Here is a 17,411-nt window from a genome sequence, read left to right as displayed (position 1 = left end):
GCGGTTGGCTTTTGTTCTGTTCCTCCCCCAGGTTCTCCTCCTCCTCCCTCTCCTGAGTCACTTCACTTAAAGCCAGGGTTTTCCTGCAGCTTCGGGCCCCAGCGCCTCACGCACGTTACGTGTGGGACCATAACACGTTACACCATCACTGAATCATTGGTCCTCGGGTCTGAAGAGGGACCCTCACATTCTCCTTCCTTGGGCACACATGCCCACAGACCAGCATTACTCAAAGGAGGAAGGCAACTCCCTTGTGGGAGTACTAATATGGTCCGTGCCCTCCAGATACTCCTTCTTCTAGCTTGAAACCTGCAGTTAGAGCTCGACTCCTGTCCATTCCTAAAACACAATTACCCTGCGGAGAGGAAATACACCTTAAAATGAATGCATTGGGTGATTGTATTGGTGGGATGAATTCCTGGGCAAGATTTTTTTTTTTTTTTTGCTTATGCAGGTCAGCACCGGCGCTACAATTTATAGTGTCAGAAATGTGGGACTTTAACTTAAATCTTCCTAGCTCCAAGATCTGCTCCCTTCTCCACTATGCTAAGACGCCTCTCTGTGAAATAGGCAGTACTCGGAAAGCCTTTGGAGTCCTTAAACACGTGTAAAGGTCTGTTCTTATTGGGGGGTGGGGGTGGGGTTGATGCCCTACTGTGACAGAGCAAGTTTTCACGTCATCCCTGTAAATCACAGGTCCAGTCCTTATCCTTTCCTAGAAAAACATTCTTTTCATCTTGTTTATGATGGAGTTCAAACAGAAATGATCCTGGAACCATTGTCATCATCACTTGTAATATACCAGCAAGAGCCCTGGATTTGACTGACAGAGGGCTTGAAACAGCTCAGCTACTTACCTGGCAGGGGCACCTTGGGCTTCCCTAAGCCCTAGTGTTCTCAACTGTAAAATGATGGGATGTTGGACTATATGGTCTCTAAAGCCCCTCCCAGCTCTAATGCAATGTACGATCCTATGATTGTGGAGGGCAATTTGCATGGGAGCAGGAGAGAGAACCAGAGGATATATATATTTTTTAATGGTATCAAAGGAGGAAAAAGCAGGCAAAAGGGAGGCGTCACAACTATATTGGATCCACCCATATTTATGGTGTGTTATAAGGGCAGCTAGGTGGTGCAGAGTTTGGGTTCAAATGTGGCCTCAGACAGTAGCTGTGTGACCCAGGGCAAGTCAGTTAACCCTGTTTGCCTCATCTGTAAAATGAGCTGGAGAAGGAAATAGCAATCAATCTGGTACTTTTGCCAAGAAAACCCCAAATGGGGTCATGAAGAGTTGCACATGACTGGAACAACTTAACAACAAAAATATGTTATAGGTTTTATCTCTATTGGTTCTTGAAACAAACCTGTGTAGTAGGAAGGACACATTATCTCCATTTTGTAGCTGACGGGTTAATAAATTTGTCTAAGGAGGTATAGCTTGTAAGGCGCTAGAGCACCATAGGATGGAACCCCAAACTTCTGAATCCAAGTCCAATACTCTTTATACCATGCAGTCTCCATACCTTACCTGTCCAGATACATGAAGGAAGAAAACAGAAAGGGCAGATGACAGCGTCAGAAGAAGCTATGGAACACATTATGTATACATCATACATATACATAATGTATCTACTGGTTTGCAATGTCTTATATGCTTACTAGGCCAGACAGAGATTTTAAATGTTTGTCAGAGGGCAGAGGGAAACAAGCATTTACTAGGTGCCTATCATGTGCCAGATACTTTACAAATATTATCTCATTTGATCCTCAGAATGGTCCTGAGAAATAGGTGCTATTAATGTCCTCACTTTTCTGTTGAGGAAACTGAGGCAGACAGTGGTTAAGTGACTTGCCTAGGGTCACACAGCTAGTGTCTGAGGCTGGATTTAAACTTAGGTTTTTTTTTTTTGAGAGGGGAAGGCAAGGCAATTGGGGTTAAGTGACTTGGCCAAGGTCATACAGCTAGTAAGTGTGTCAAGTGTCTGAGGCTGCATTTGAACTCAGGTCCTTCTGACTCCAGGTCCAGTGCTCTATTCACTGTGCCGCCTAGCTGTCCTGAACTCAGTTCTTCTTGAATCCAGGCCTAGTACTTATAATTATCTACTGTACCACTTAGTGACCAACAACTTTTGGTCTGGCATTGAAATAACATCTCAGATATCCAGAGACAAAAGACAGAGAAATGCTGGAGGACACTGGACATATCTTCCTCAGTTCAATTCAGTCCAACAAACTTTTATTAAACACCTGCTCACAGTCCATTAGATGGTGGGCTCCTTGATGGAAGAGACTATCTTTTGCCTCTTTTTTTTTGTATGTGTGTGTGTTTTTGGAGGGAAGAAGGCAGGCAATTGGGGTTAAGTGACTTGCCCAAGGTCACACAGCTAGTAAGAGTTAAGTGTCTGAGGCTGGATTTGAACTCAGGTCCTCCTGACTCCAGGGCTGGTCCTCTATTCACTGCGCCACCTAGCTGCCCCTTTTGCTTCTTTTTTATCTCCAGAACTTAGCACATTGACTTTCATATAGTAATAGATGCTTAATGTTTATTGACTGATCGATTTTCAAGGCAAGATGTCAGATACTGGGGATACAACCACTAAAAAACCCAAACAGATCCTGCCTCAAGGAGGTTACTTTTTGCTGGGAGTAGGGGGAAGGGGAGACATACAAGATGTAAACAAATAAACACAAAACTGCTTGAGGAAGGAGAGAGTACATTAGGGGGGCATTGGGAAAGACTTGCTTCCTGTAGCAGGTAGCAACTGATCATAGCCTTGAAGGATTATAAGATGCAAAGATAAAGACAACAGTCTATACAAGGTATAGGAGTGGAGGGCAGGATGAACCTAAAAGGTCTCTAGCCCAAGTGACTTCTTTTATAGGCAAGGAGCCTAAAGTCCAGGGATATTAAGTGACTCTCCTAGCACTCAGTAAAATGGCTAGGATTGGAATCCAAGTCTTTGGACTTTAAGTGTGGCGTTCCTGCCACTGCATCTCTGGGCCATAGCTTAAGTATGCGTTGTCCATGTGTACTCTGGAAATGTATGAATAACCATGGCTGATAGTAAATCTTCAAGCTGCTGTTTAATGTCTCCCTTGCCACCCTATAAATAAGCAACCATGATTAAAGAAGAAAAGGGACATCCATCTGGGGTATAGTTTTCTGGGAATTGTGCAATGTCCCACAAATGTCCCTGTGGAATTATAGGCCCCACACTTTGACTAATTCCCAACTTTGCCTTGGGCTACTTTTTACAGAAATAAGTCCTTGGGGCTGCTAGGTAGCACAGTGAATAGAGCACCAGCCCAGGGGTCAGGAGGACCTGAGTTCAAATGAGACCTCAGACACTTAACATTTACTAGCCCTGTGACCTTGGGCAAGTCACTTAATCCCAATTGCCCTGCCCTCCCCCCTCCGAAAAGGAAAGAAAGCAAGAAAGCAAGGAAGAAAGGAAGAAAGGAAGGAAGGAAGGAAGGAAGGAAGGAAGGAAGGAAGGAAGGAAGGAAGGAAGGAAGGAAGGAAGGAAAAGAAAGGAGTCCTAAGATCTTACAGAGCAAGGTTTAATAAGGAAATGTGACCCTGTCTTGGAAGTGGGGCTTTCTGGGACATCATTTGTTGAAGCTTGGCTAGACAAGCCAGCCATAAAGGCCCAAAGCAAGGCCAGAACACAAATCTAGACTTAACCAAGACATCCTCAGAGCAAAAGTAAGCAGAAAATAGCACTTCAGAGTATAGCAGGAGATCAAAAATGTACATCATCAATGGGGGAGAAATACTCAAGTGAACATTTTAGTGAGACAGGAGATGGTGTGAGTCACTTTACTGTTTTCCTGAGTTGACAAAGTGACCCATCAGTGCCAATCTGAATTGGATGAGAAGTCTGGGATGTGGATGCTCGGGGATAAACAGGATATCCTCAGAATTTCTTGACTCTTTCTAGGACATTGAAATGGTGGAAGAAAGTAGTTGATAATTGAAATGGAATAATCTGCCAGAAGGATAGTACATGTAACCACCTCTCCTGTCAAGTAACATTGGAGAAAGTGGTTTCCTTGAGTCAGGCTTAATGATATAGGTTGATGTCACTGTGAATTCAAGTGTATAAAGTCAGTGAAATGGAATCTTACATCACCATCATGAAAGCATTTTCCTTCCTTCCTTCCTTCCTTCCTTCCTTCCTTCCTTCCTTCCTTCCTTCCTTCCTTCCTTCCTTCCTTCCTTCTTTCCTTCCTTCCTGCTCCTTTTATCACCATAGGGACTTCCAGGGAACCCTCCCTCTATCTATGCAGATCAGTTTCTTTAACTTAGAGATAAATGCCCAGGCATTGTGAATGATTTGCCCATTGTTATACAGCTCCTGTGGATCAGTGACAGATCTTGGATACAGTTCTTCTTTAACCTGAGGCCAATACACTATCCATGATAAAAAAACTATTGGGTTGGGTGTCAGGAGTGTGCTAACTGTGGGGCTTGAAAACTTCTTTGAGCCTCAGTTTCCTCATCTGTAAAATGTATATAATCATATTTTTACTATTGCCCTCATACAGTTGTGGGGAAAGTGCTTTAACAATCTTAAGAAACTATAGAAATGTGAGTTAGAGTTGGAATTGAAAACCTGTGTTCATCTCAACCCTACAATTTACAAGCCTTGTAATTGGGCTTGGCAAAGCCACTTAGCCATGTGAGCCAGAGTTTTCTCATCTATAAAAGAGAGATACTGGGGCAGCTAGGTGGTGCAGTGAATAGAGCACCAGCCCTGGAGTCAGGAGGACCTGAGTTCAAATCCAGCCTCAGACACTTAACACTTATAAGTCTTGTGACCTTGGGCAAGTCACTTAACCCCAATTGCCCTGCCTTTCCCCCTCCAAAGCAAAGGGTGGGGGGGAGAGATAACTATTCCCTACCTATGGAACAGGAACTGTCTTTTTACCTTTTTGGGATACTTATAGCTTAGCATAGTGCCTGGAAATGGTTGATTGGACTCGAAATTATAGGCTTGTTGGAAGAAAAGTTAATAATTATAACAAGAATTTATATAGTATTTTAAGGTTTGCTGTTGTTGTTAAGTTGTATCTGATTCATGATCCCATTTGAGGTTTTCTTGGCAGAGATATTGTAGTGGTTTGCCATTTCTTTCTCCAACTCATTTTACAGATGAGGAAACTAAGGCAAACAGGGTTAAGTGACTTACCCAGGGTGAGACACAGTACATGTGTGAAGCCAGATTTCAACTCATGAATATGTCTTCCTTGACTCCAGGCCTGGCACTCTATCCACTGTGCCACCTAGCTGTCCCTACTTTAAGGTTTATAAGGTGCTTTTGATACATTATCTGATTTGACTAGTAACCCTGAGATGCTGGTATTATTACCCCCATTTATAGAAGAGGAAAAGGAGGCAAACTAGGATTAAGTGACTTGCCTAGGGTCACCCAGCTAAGGAGTGTCTGGGGCAGAATTGGAACTCAAGTCTTTCTGACTCCAGGTTCAGAGTTCTATCCACTAGCTGCCTAGGCCCTTTATAAACCCACGTTGTAGTATAGAGAGGACTAAGCTTGGGGTCTTAGGGTCTGGGTTTGAGATATAGCTTTGCCACTCATTGACTTCCTTCCTTCTTTCTTTCCTTCTTTTCGGCTCTGGGTAAGTCAGTGAATCTCCCTGAGCCTCAGTTTCATTATTATGTGTGAATAGTGATGCTTGTACAACCCATCTCATGAGACTATTGTAAGGGTCCAATGAGATCCTATAATCATAATGCACTATTTAAGTGTGAGTTATGAACATATATTTTGTTCGGACCTGTGATTTCATTGATAGAAGTAACTCCTGATGAGGAAACTTTCTTTATCAATGCAGATCAATCTAATTCAATAAACATTTTAAATTTATTTATTTATTTTTAGTTTTCAACATTTGCTTTTTTTAATAAGATTTTGAGTTCTAAATCTCTCCCCCACCACTTTCCCATCCCCAAGATAACATGCATTTTGATATAGGCTATATATGTACAATCATATTAAACATATTTCCACATTAGTCATGTTGTGAAGAAGAATCAGAACAAAAGAGAAAAATCATGAGAAACAAAAAGCAACCAAAAAGAGAAAATAGTATACCTCAATCTGCATTTAAACTCCATAGTTCTTTCTCTGGATGTAGATAGCATTTTCTGTCATTAGTATTTTGGAATTCTCTTAGATCATTGCATTGCTCAGAAAAGCTAAGTCTAGCAAAGTTGGTCATCACACAGTGTTGTTGTTACTGTGTACGATGTTCTCCTGGTTCTGCTCACTTCACTCAGCACCAGTTCATGAAAGTCTTTTCAGGTTTTTCTGATGTCTGCTTGCTCACCATTTCTTATGGAACTATAGTATTCCATTACATTAATATACCACAGCTTGTTCAGCCATTCCTCAATTGATGGGCATCCCCTCAATTTCCAATTCTTTGCCACCACAAAAAGAGCTGCTATAAATATTTTTGTACATTTGGGTCCTTTTCCCTTTTTTAAAGATCTCTTTGGGATACAGACCTAGTAGTGGTATTGCTGGATCAAAGCTCTACACTTAGAGTCTATGGTTTTATAGCACTTTGGACATAGTTCCAAATTGGTCTCCAGATTGGTTGGATCAGTTCACAACTCCACCAACAATGCATTTGTGTTTCAACTTTCCCACATCTTCTCCAACATTTATTATTTTCTTGTTTTGTCACATTAACCAATCTGATAGGTGTGATGTGATACCTCAGAGTTGTTTTAGTTTGCATTTCTCTACTCAATAGTGATTTAGAACATTTTTTATGACTGGAGATAGCTTTAATTTCTTTGTCTGAAGACTGCCTGTTCACATCCTTTGACCATTTATCACCAATAAATGTTTATTTACCACCTTCTATGTACCAGGCACTATGCTAAGTGCTGGGCATACAATTTTGTTTTGAATTTTAAAAATATTTTATTTTTTTCCAATTACATGTAAAAGTCTGGGGATACAAATAATGAAACAAAAGATAGTCCCTTCTCTCAAGGACCTTACAAATCTAATGGTGGGGGTGATGTGGTGGGGAGATAGATGCCATAAAAAAGGAGGCAGGAAGGGGGAGTAGTGCTGGGACCCCAGGGGGTGTCAGCCCAGGTGCATCTTGTTCTATGTAGTTGAAACCAGGCAGAGCAGCAGATAAAAAATGGAGTGATCTGAGATTCCAGCTTCTTCCATCTATAAAGGAAGGCATTAGGAGGAGTCTGATACTCTACCCTCAAGTCCTCCAATAAGAGAGGATGAGGGAGGTGGTGTCAATAAGATTTGAATTATCCCCCTGCTAGTGAACTCAGAAAAAAATGAGATTAACCTGGGAGGGGCATCTTGTACTCTGGAACTGAAACTAGGCAGGGAAGCAGAGGCAAAGTGAAAAGATCTGAGAGTGCAGTTTCTGCTCTCTATAAAGGAAGACATCGGGAGGAATTTGGTATTCTGCCCTCCAATCAGACAAGAGATGAGACTGAAGGAGGTGGTGTCAGAATTAAGGCTTGTGTAAGCAGCCTTGTGGTGGTAAGCTCACAACAGGTGAGCTGAACCTGCCAGAGGCTTCCTGTTTTGTAGAGTGGAAAGCAGACAGAGCAGTAGAAGCAAGATAGAGATCAGCAGCTGTTGCCAGTTGCCAGAAGAATTCAGAAGTTAAATAATTTGCAAGGAGTCTATAGATGATATGGATTTTAACATGGTCTCTCCCAATTCTGCGGCTTATTTAACTACATTGACACTAATATTAATATGAATTTTAATAATATACTCTAAAACATTATACATACACACGAACTGATTAGTAATCAATCAACAAGTATTTATTAAGAGCTATGTATATGTTAGGCATTGCACTGAATGCTGGAGATATGAAGATAAAGGTACTGCCTATCAGGGGCATATGTAATTTGCATAGGAGATGTGTACGTTTACATACATAGGGATATATGACCCATGAAGGTCTTTGAGGGAAGGGCTATGTCATTTTTCATCATAATAACACTGCTGGTATCCCCAGAGTCTAATGTAATACAACTCATATGTATGTCATTTAGTAAATATTTGTTGAATGAATGTATGACTCATCTCAATCCTCTTCCCTGTCCTTACAGGGAAGCCCCTACAATGCAAGCCCTGTCCTGTTAAACAGCTTGCTGCTCATTTATACTCATAATACTTTCCTCTATTAATATTGCCCTCTAAGTATAATGCTTTACATTTGGAATACTGTAAATATATATAGCTTTCTTTTCTGCTTTTCATGCCTCTAATCTCTGCCACCTCCGATCTTTTATTTATACTCCTATCGTACTGATCTTCCTAAAATACTTCCTTAATCATGTCTTGCTCAAGAACCTCTAATGGCTCCCTGTTGCCTGCCACATCAAATGCAAACTCTTCAGCCTGGCTTTCAAAGCCCTCCATATAACCTGGCCCTACCCTTCCAATCTAACCTTTTTTCATACCATTATCCAACAAACAGTCCTCTAGTCACATTGATATCACTGAGTCTGAACACACCATACTCATTCACACCTCTATTCTTTTGCTTGTGACATTTTATCCCTCTACTACCATGTAGAATAAATGCCCTTCCTTATCTTCTAATAAGCCAAATTTTATTCTTTTGTTCGGTCATTTTTTATTCATATCCAACTCTTCATGACCCCTGTTGGGGTTTTCTTAGCAAAGATACTGGAGTGGTTTGCTCTTTCCTTCTCCAGCTCATTTGACAGATGAGGAAACTGAGGCAAATGGGGTTGAGTAACTTGCCCAGGGTCACACAGCTAGTAAGTGTCAAGTATCTGAGTTCATATTTGAACTCAGGTCCTCCTGACTCCAGGCCTGGTGCTTATTTACCTAGCTGCCCCCCAAGACAAGGATTCTTAACGAGGGGTCCAAGGATCCCTGAATAAATTTCAGGGGGTCTGCTTACTTGGATGGAAAAACAATTACTTTTTTATTTTCACTAACCTCTAACTGAAGTGCAGTATTTCCCCTTTAACTATTTAGAATTATTCAGAGAAGGGGTCTGTAGGTTTTACCAGACTGCCAGAGGGATCCATGATACCAAAAACGTTACAACCTTTATTAAGAAAAGCGTTTTTATTAATTCTAAAGTTCCATATAAATGTGAGAAATTGTTATTATTCCTTCTGCTCTGATAAACACATCAGAAAACCCTCCGCTCATGTAAGCATTTCTGCAGCACAAGCAATGTCAGCAGGCTTTTGGGCGTGTCCCCCAGTAAATGACATCTCCTCACATACCTCTGCGGCAGTTACATGGTGGGAGCCCCACAAGGACAGTTTGCAAGGACAGAGGGGCCTGCCAGGGACGGTCACTGGCCCCACAAAGACACACCAGCTCAGCTGGGCAGAACGCAGGGGTCCAAGGTTAACTCATGGCGATGCCCACAGAAAGCACAAGCCAACCACACACAGGGATAGCGCATTTTTGATCAAAAACCCCAACAGAACAAGACAGATCGAGAGCTAAGCTAACACCATCTGCCACAACTGATATTGTAGCTCTCTGCAAGAATCTCATTTGCATCTTCTAGGAGGATGATTACAGCCACCAGTGAAATCATGGGGAATGAAAGCCCACATAAAACAGGTTGGTGCGGCAATGATCTTATGAGATAGGGATCTCTGTCCTCTGCAAGTCCGTCATTAGGATACCAGAAACACAGGAATTCAGTGGCCCGGTAAAAGCCTGCAGGCTTTTATTAAGCAAGGAGAGAATTTCCCTTAAATGTCTGCTCTAAGCAGCTTGAACAAAGAGGCCGAGGGATTGTCCCAGAGAAGAAAGAAGAGAATAACAACGCTTAAAATGCCACATTTGCCCTTGGTTCTTCAGCGCCTCTTTGGGCTGGTCTTCCTCAGCCTGATAAAGTGCTAAATTTCTAGTTAGACAACTTTTTTTTTTTTAATTTCTGGGCTTGAAGTGGGGGAGTGGGGGGGAGGAAATAAAAAATAATTTGCCTTCCTCTTCATGTTTGCATCTACCCACAGACAGGGAATAGAATTGTAAAGAGAGAAAAGAATAAATACAAAGGCTGATCCAGAATGGTATTTTTTACCTTGTTCATGAGAAATAAAACCTAGGAGACTGGAAGGATGGTAATACCTTTGACAGAAATGGGCAAGATTGGAAGGGAGATGAGTTTTAAGGGAAAGATAAGAAGCTTTGTTTTGAACATGTTGAGTTTGAGATGACTCTGGGTCATCCAGTTTGAAATGTCCAGTAGAAAAACAGGAGAGAAATTAGGATTGGATATATAACTCTGGGAGTCATCTCTATAGAGATGGTAATTGAACCCATGAAAGCTCATGAAATCACCAAGAGAGAATTTAGAGAGAGAAGAGTAGAGATGTTAGGTCAAGGCTTTGGGTGACTTGTTGTCTGCTCCATTCGAATATATGTTCCTTGAAGGTAGGCCTCCTTTCTATCTAGCATAGTACCTCACACATAGTAAGTCAAATACTTGCAACTGACTTACTGGCTGACAAGTGTCCGGTCTAGATGCTACACCAGCAAAGGAGACTGAGAAGGAACAATTGTACAGGTAGAGAGAGAGCCAGGAGGGAGGAGTGTGCTCAAAAGCCCAGAGAAGACAGAATATGCAGAAAGGGAGAGTGATCAGCTGTGTCAAATGCAGGAAATAGGTCAAGAAGGATGAGGACTAAAAAAGATCATCACACTTGGCAAGAGATCAGGGCATAGGCTCTGAACTTCAGCCACCACACACACTTGCAGGCCCGGCCCCAGACAGAGGCTTCCATCTCCTTTCCCAATTCTAGGAAGTCCTGAAGAGATGGAGATGTTTTTCTAATACTGTGGTTCACGAGCTCCCACCAGTAAACTTCTCCTATGATTATCTGTTGATATCAATCTGTAAGGCAGACATTATTAGCTTTCAGTTAGGGGTATTTGCTGAAGTGGTAGAGTAGGAACTGTCGGTACCAAACATTCCCTGCAAAGATTGTGACATGCTCTCTTATCAGTACATGCAGGGCACAGGGGAAATGTCTCAGACTCAGAGAGCACACATAGCAGAAAGCACAGCTCCAGGAAGCACAGCTTCAGGAAGCTTTTTTTTTTTTTTTTGCTAGAATCCTCAATGCATGCCCCTTAGGGATAAAGTTGCTTTTTTATTGGTGTCTCCATAGAGCCTAGAATATGAATTCTTTGCTTGCATCCAGTTTGTCCCAAACCTCCAAATGCGCACACGGCCACTAGAGATTGTTGTACCAGATTTTCTGACCACCTAAAATGTACAGGTTCCTCCTGTGGTCAAGTGATTTTGTCTTCTCTCCACCATCCAAGCAATTCCTTCTCATTTGGCCGCATACTTCCAATGCTAAGAAACTAGATACTCTAATTACTGATTCCATAATGGCTTGATGGTTTTATACAAGCCCCATAGGGCAAAAGCATATCCTTCAGGCAGTCTGAACAAACTTCCTGGATCACCAAAGTGAAATGCTTGGAGATATCAAGGCCTTGGGCACATTTAGCTCATGCCTCTGATTAAATGATTGTTGTTACCTGACAGCATAGAGTTTCACCACTTAACCTTAAGTGGGATGTGGATGATTCATTGATAATCACCCCCTAAGTACTCTTAAAGTGGGTAACTTTGGAGAAAGTCATTTTAAATGAGTGATAAGAGAAAGAGAGGGAATGATAATGTTGTGATTTGTTAAGAGTAGACAGGAGGGGATGGGATCAAGGGCAGGTGTAAAGGGATTAGCTGTATTAGCTGTAGATCTGTCTTGTTTTATTAGAATTTTTATTTTTTATTTATTTATTTATTTATTTTGGAGGAGGGAAGGCCAGGCAGTTGGGGTTAAGTGACTTGCTCAAGGTCACACAGCTAGTAAGTATGTCAAGTGTCTGAGCCTAGATCTGAACTCAGATCCTCCTGACTCCAGTGCTTTATTAGAATTTAATTTATTTTTTATTTTTTTGCTTTTTGGAGAGGGGAAGGCAGGGAATTGGGGTTAAGTGACTTGCCCAAGGTCACACGGCTAGTTTTGTGTTAAGTGTCTGAAGCCGGATTTGAACTCAGGTCCTCCTGACTCCACAGCCGATGTTCTATTCACTGCACCATCCCCCTTTATGAGAATTTTTAACAGAAAATGTGCTACCGTTGTGTGCTGTTGGTTTGTGCCTTCTGTTAGCACCACCACAAGTTAACTCTTGACCCTTGTATACTGTCTGACAGCTGAACTAGTAAGTGTTTGCGCCAGATTAGAATTCAGGTCTTCCTGACTGCAGGTCCAGAGTTCTAGTCATTGTGGCACATATATACACATAAAGGTATATGTGTATATATATCTAGATATATGCATATATGTGTACTTTGTATTATTTAATTAATATTGAATAAACTTATATTATGCATTAAATATATGTGTATATATAGTACTTTGTATATATTTGTACTTATTCAATTTATCTTTATGACATGTGTATGTTCTTGTCTCCTCCATTAGGATGTAGTTCTTTGGGAGTAAGGATTATTTCTTTATTTATACTTTTATTCCCAGTACCTGGTATAGTAGCTAGCCCATAGTGAACACTTAATCAATACTTATTTTTTTGTTAATAAGCATTATCTCCATTTTCCAGATGTGGAAACGTTATCATCTCCATTTTATAGGGGTATTAAGGGACTTGCCTATAGCCATTAATTGAGAAATGAGCAGAAGTTAGAATCAGTCAAATGCAGGTTTTCTGAACCTAAGTTCAGCTCTGTTTCCATGACACCACTACATGGTGGAAGGAATCAGGCTCCGTCAGTACTTTCCAGAATAACATACTTGACTCACAAAGGATAATTTTTCCTATTAGACTTTTAAGCCGAACTCTGATTCATAAATTTGCTAATTGGTCTTCCTTGCTGGAGAACAGTCTTTAGTAGGAACAGAGGCATTGTGTTCTCTTACCGTCAAAACCGACTTCTCTCTACTTACCCAGCTGTGATCTCAGGCCCACCCACACCCTGGGAATAGCTGTCGTTCTTTGCCAAAGCATTTAAAGAGACCTTGGTGGAGACAGCCTTAGAATCAGGAATCCTGGTGCTCTGGTGGCTGGCATTCCAGTCTGACATCTCTCTGCTTAAATTTTGGACCCTTTGCTTGTCCTGACCTTTGATACCTCTCTGCCCTAACTTAGACTGTGAGTAACCTGCCTAGATGGCACAGTGCATAGTGCCAGGCTGAGAGTAAGGAAGACCTGAGTTCAGATACAGCCTTAGGCACTTACTATCTAGTGACCCTGGGCAAGTCACTTAACTGTTTGCCTCAGTTTCCTCATCTATAAAATGAGCTAGAGAAGGAAATGGCAAACCAGTTCAGCATCTTTGCCAAAAAACAAACCCAAAAGGGGTTATGAAGAGTCTGAAACAATTGAACAACAACAAATACATATACATTCATGTATATGTATTATAATATAGTACAGAATATACATGTATATGCAGAATAAATATAAAGATATAGATAAATGCAAAATTCTTAAAGACAAGGTAGCTAGGGAGGGAGAGTGCTAGCATTTGGAGGGATCAAAGAAGGCTTCGTGCAAGATTTGGAAGCTGAGCTGAATCATGAAGGAAAAGAGGGGATTCTATGAGGTGGAGATAAGGAGAGATGGCAATCCAAGCATGAGGGACATCCAGTGCAAAGGAATGGTGATGGGAGATGGAAAAACAAGGAAAAGGCAAGTTTGGATGGAACACAGTGCAGGAGTAGGAGGCTGAGGCTGGAAAGACAGGTTGGGGTTAGATTGCAGAGAGCTTTAAAATCTAAACAGAAGAGTTTACATTTTGGCAATAAGGAACACTGGAGTTGGGTGGGTGGGGGAGTCACATGGTTAGGTCTATGCTTAAGGAAAATTATTATGGCAGCAGAATGCAAGATGGATTGGAAGGGGGAGATGTGGGGTAGGGAGACCAATAAGGAGGCTAATTTAAAAACCTAAAGCTTAATCTTCTGGGCTTTAAGTTAAAGAGAAATGGTAGAATCCATTCTTCTTGTGGAGAAACAGTAGAAACTCAGTTAAGAACTCCAGGTAAAGCCAGAAGCTAGAAGTAGAGAGACTCCCCTGTTCCTATAAGAGTCATGACCTTCAGAAGAGCAGAAAGAGGCCTGAGCAAGGCTTTGTGCCCAACAGGACCAACATACTGTGTGATACCAATGAGGAACAGATCCTGCCATCACCAGAAGGCATCATTAGTCCTGAAGCATCACGACTTGGAAGGGCCTTTCCATGTGGTTGTCTTGGCCACATGTGTTCCAAACACATGTTCACCTCCACGTGTGTACCCTGGTCACGGACATATTCCCTATGTATCTAATTTTCCATATGTGTTTCCTTGTCACTTCCAGTCTCCCCACTGAAGGTGTGTGCATTTATGGGAAGATGTGCCCAGGATTAGTGGAGGATAAATGTTTTCTTGCTGCTTTCATTTCTATGCACAGGCAGCATGGTGAGATGGATAGAGAGCTGGCCTCGGAATCAGAAAGACATCAGTTCTAGCACTGATTCTAATAAGTACTAGACAAGTCTCTTTATCTCTTAGTGTTCTAGGCAACTTGCAGAGATAGCACTGACCTGCATGAATGGAAGTTCCCTTATCTGGGAGTACTCTATAGCAATAATATAGCAGATCTGGCCCCCTGCCCCACCCCACCCAGAACCCCACCATTTCTTCCTGCTATTTCAGTAAATGTTTTTACTTTATGGGGTGATGGAAGAAAGCAGGTCAATTAATTTGTGGAGAAAGGAAGGCAACAATTGTTCCCGAAACAGCCCTGATTGTGCTGGGCTACCTAATCCAGACACTTGTTTGGGCCTCTGACATTTATCATTATCTGGTTTTACCATTGTATACTTGGTTACTCTTGTTCCACACCACTTGTGGACCTGGCATGACACTTAGCGTTTTTTTTTTTTAAAGCAATTGGGGTTAAGTAACTTGCTCAAGGTTACATGGCCAGTTATTTCTGGTGTGGTGCTGAGTATCTGAGCCCAGATTCGATCCCCAGGTCATCCCGACACTGGGGCCAGTGCTCTTACTCGCTGTGCTACATGGCCGCCCCAACACTTAGCCTTTTGAAAAAGGGAGGAGTAGGGGCAGCTAGGTGGCAAAGTGAATAGAGCCCTAGAATCAGGAGGACCTGGGTTCAAATCCAGTTCAGAGACTTGACACACTTACTAGCTGCGTGACCTTGGGCAAGTCACTTAACCCTAATTGCCCTTCTCCCCTCCAAAAAAAAATAAAAGAAAGAAAAATGGAGGAGAAAGAAGGAAGGATGCATAGGATAGGGCATAGATAGCATTGGCAGATTATGGTGGTAACAGTAACTGACATGCCATTCTTTCAAGTTTGCTAAGAGCTCAATGTTCAAGCCCTCACTTGAGCTTCACAACAGACTTATGAGGTAGCTAGTGCATGTGTATCATTAGTCCTATTTAACAGATGAGGAAACTGAGGTTCAGAGAGGTGAGGTGACTTGCCCATGGTCACTCAGCTAGAGAGTATTAGCAATAGAATTTGAACCCATATTTCTCTCACTCCAAGCTCATTATACCGTCTGCTATATGATGGACATTCGGTAATAACAGCTAGCATTTTATATAGGACATTAAGGTTTGCAAAGTACTTTATATATGTTTTGTTACTTGATCCTCACATACACCAGGGGAGGTAAGTGCTATTATCATCACCATTTTACAGATGAGGAAAACGAGTCTAAGAGGGGTTTTAAGTGACTTGCAAGTGAACAAAGAGCTAAAACATATCTGAGGCAGGATTTGACCTCATGCTAAATTTAGCACTCTACACAGGGGTGGGGAGCCTTGGACTGAATCCAAACTTCACAGAACAAATCCCCTTAATAAAAGGATTTGTTCTGTACAACTTGGACTCAGTAAAAAGGCTGCACCCGAGGACCTAGAAGGCCCTATGTGGTGTTAAGACCGGGGGTTTCCCACCCATGTAACTATACCATCTAGCAGCATCTGAAAATATAGATGCTACAAATTAAAAAATAATATTCTACAGCTTTAGTGATTTTTAGAAAACTGTGTATAAGGCTGCTTTATCAAAGAAGGTTTGTAAGAGCCACTGGAAGAAAAAAAAATCTAGAATAATAATTAGAGGAAACTTCTTCAAAACCTGGGACTTTCCCTCCTGCAGAAATAACTCACAAATCAGGGTGACAACGTAACACGCTTCTAGGGATCATGACATCTTGCCAGGGGAGTGGGGACTCCGCTACTTCAGAATGGGCTTTTAGTTGCTGGGCCTATGGACCAAGCAGCATTTTAGCAGCCAGAGCCATTTCAACTGGGCTTTAGTGAGCTCATTGCAACATGCCAGATGCCATGAGCAAGAGTGAACAAGACAGGAAGGGGCCCTGTCGCAGGTCGAGGGGTATATTTACACACTGAAACAGAAAGGGTTTCTTCAAAGCTGCTGTGGGCAGCTGCGGAGGGGAGAGGAAGAGGGGAGAAAACGGCTGCTTTCCCTCTTCCTTAGTCCTCTCATCCTCTCTTCAGCCATCTTTTACTCATCTCCAAGAACTACCTTCAGGTTTTCAGTCCTACCCTTATCCTGCTGTGTTCTGAGAACAGTTTTCAGAAACTAGGTAAGGGCAAAGACTCAAAGAATTTATTGGGCCTGCTTAGAGAGCTGTGCAAAACCCAAAGTCTCAGGTTCAGAGAATGTACAGTAAAGGGGTGGCAGAAATAGCTTCTTTCTAGAAGGAGCTTCTCTGGGATGTATATATGTCAACATGAAGAGATACTGGTATATTAGAACCTAATTTTAAACATTTCCACTTAGACTGTCATATCCTTTTGTTATTGTTGTTATTTCCTCAAATAAATCATAGATTGATTCAGAAATTTATATTTTCTGGGAAATATACTTTTGGGGAAGTGTATTATTATTATATATATGTATGCATATATATTTAAATGTATCATCTCAGCAATTTCAGAATGATTCTGTAGAACAAGTGAAGAATCAGAGGGACAAATGAGGAAATGGTCAGACAGGTAGAGCTGAGATTTTAGTCAAAATCTTTAGCTCTAAATCCTGGAATTTCAGACATAATTTTCTGAAAAATACTGAGATAGCTGCTCCAACCTGAAGACAACACACAAACAAAAAAGGAAAATGAGAGGTCAAATATTGGAGATTGATATGGGGAGTTTTGTTTAAATGAAGACAGCAGAGGCCAAGGAGTAATTATAGAATTTAATCCCTGGTCCTGCACTGGGATACATCTTTTTCCTCACCCTGGCTCCTTATCCTTGCACTTTAAACATTCTACCTGTAAGGCCTAAACTCAAGGGATTTATGTTAGTGAG

General features: G+C 41.6%; 1 long non-coding RNA gene across 1 annotated transcript in view; it reads left to right on the top strand.

The window, feature by feature from the left end:
• Window positions 1–397: 397 nt before the first annotated feature.
• The window catches only part of LOC138155858 (uncharacterized), a 33,088-nt gene continuing 16,074 nt past the window's right edge, over window positions 398–17,411 (top strand). The window contains exon 1 of the long non-coding RNA XR_011167008.1: window positions 398–613. This is a non-coding gene — a long non-coding RNA (uncharacterized lncRNA). The remainder of the gene's footprint in view (window positions 614–17,411) is intronic.

Source organism: Petaurus breviceps, unplaced genomic scaffold, assembly GCF_028583685.1.
Source record: "Petaurus breviceps papuanus isolate PSGF00001 unplaced genomic scaffold, PetGlider_PUasm1.0 98, whole genome shotgun sequence".
Classification (NCBI taxonomy): Eukaryota; Metazoa; Chordata; class Mammalia; order Diprotodontia; family Petauridae; genus Petaurus; species Petaurus breviceps.
The sequence above is the reverse complement of the archived record's forward strand: the minus strand, read 5'-3'. Positions and strand labels throughout refer to the sequence as shown.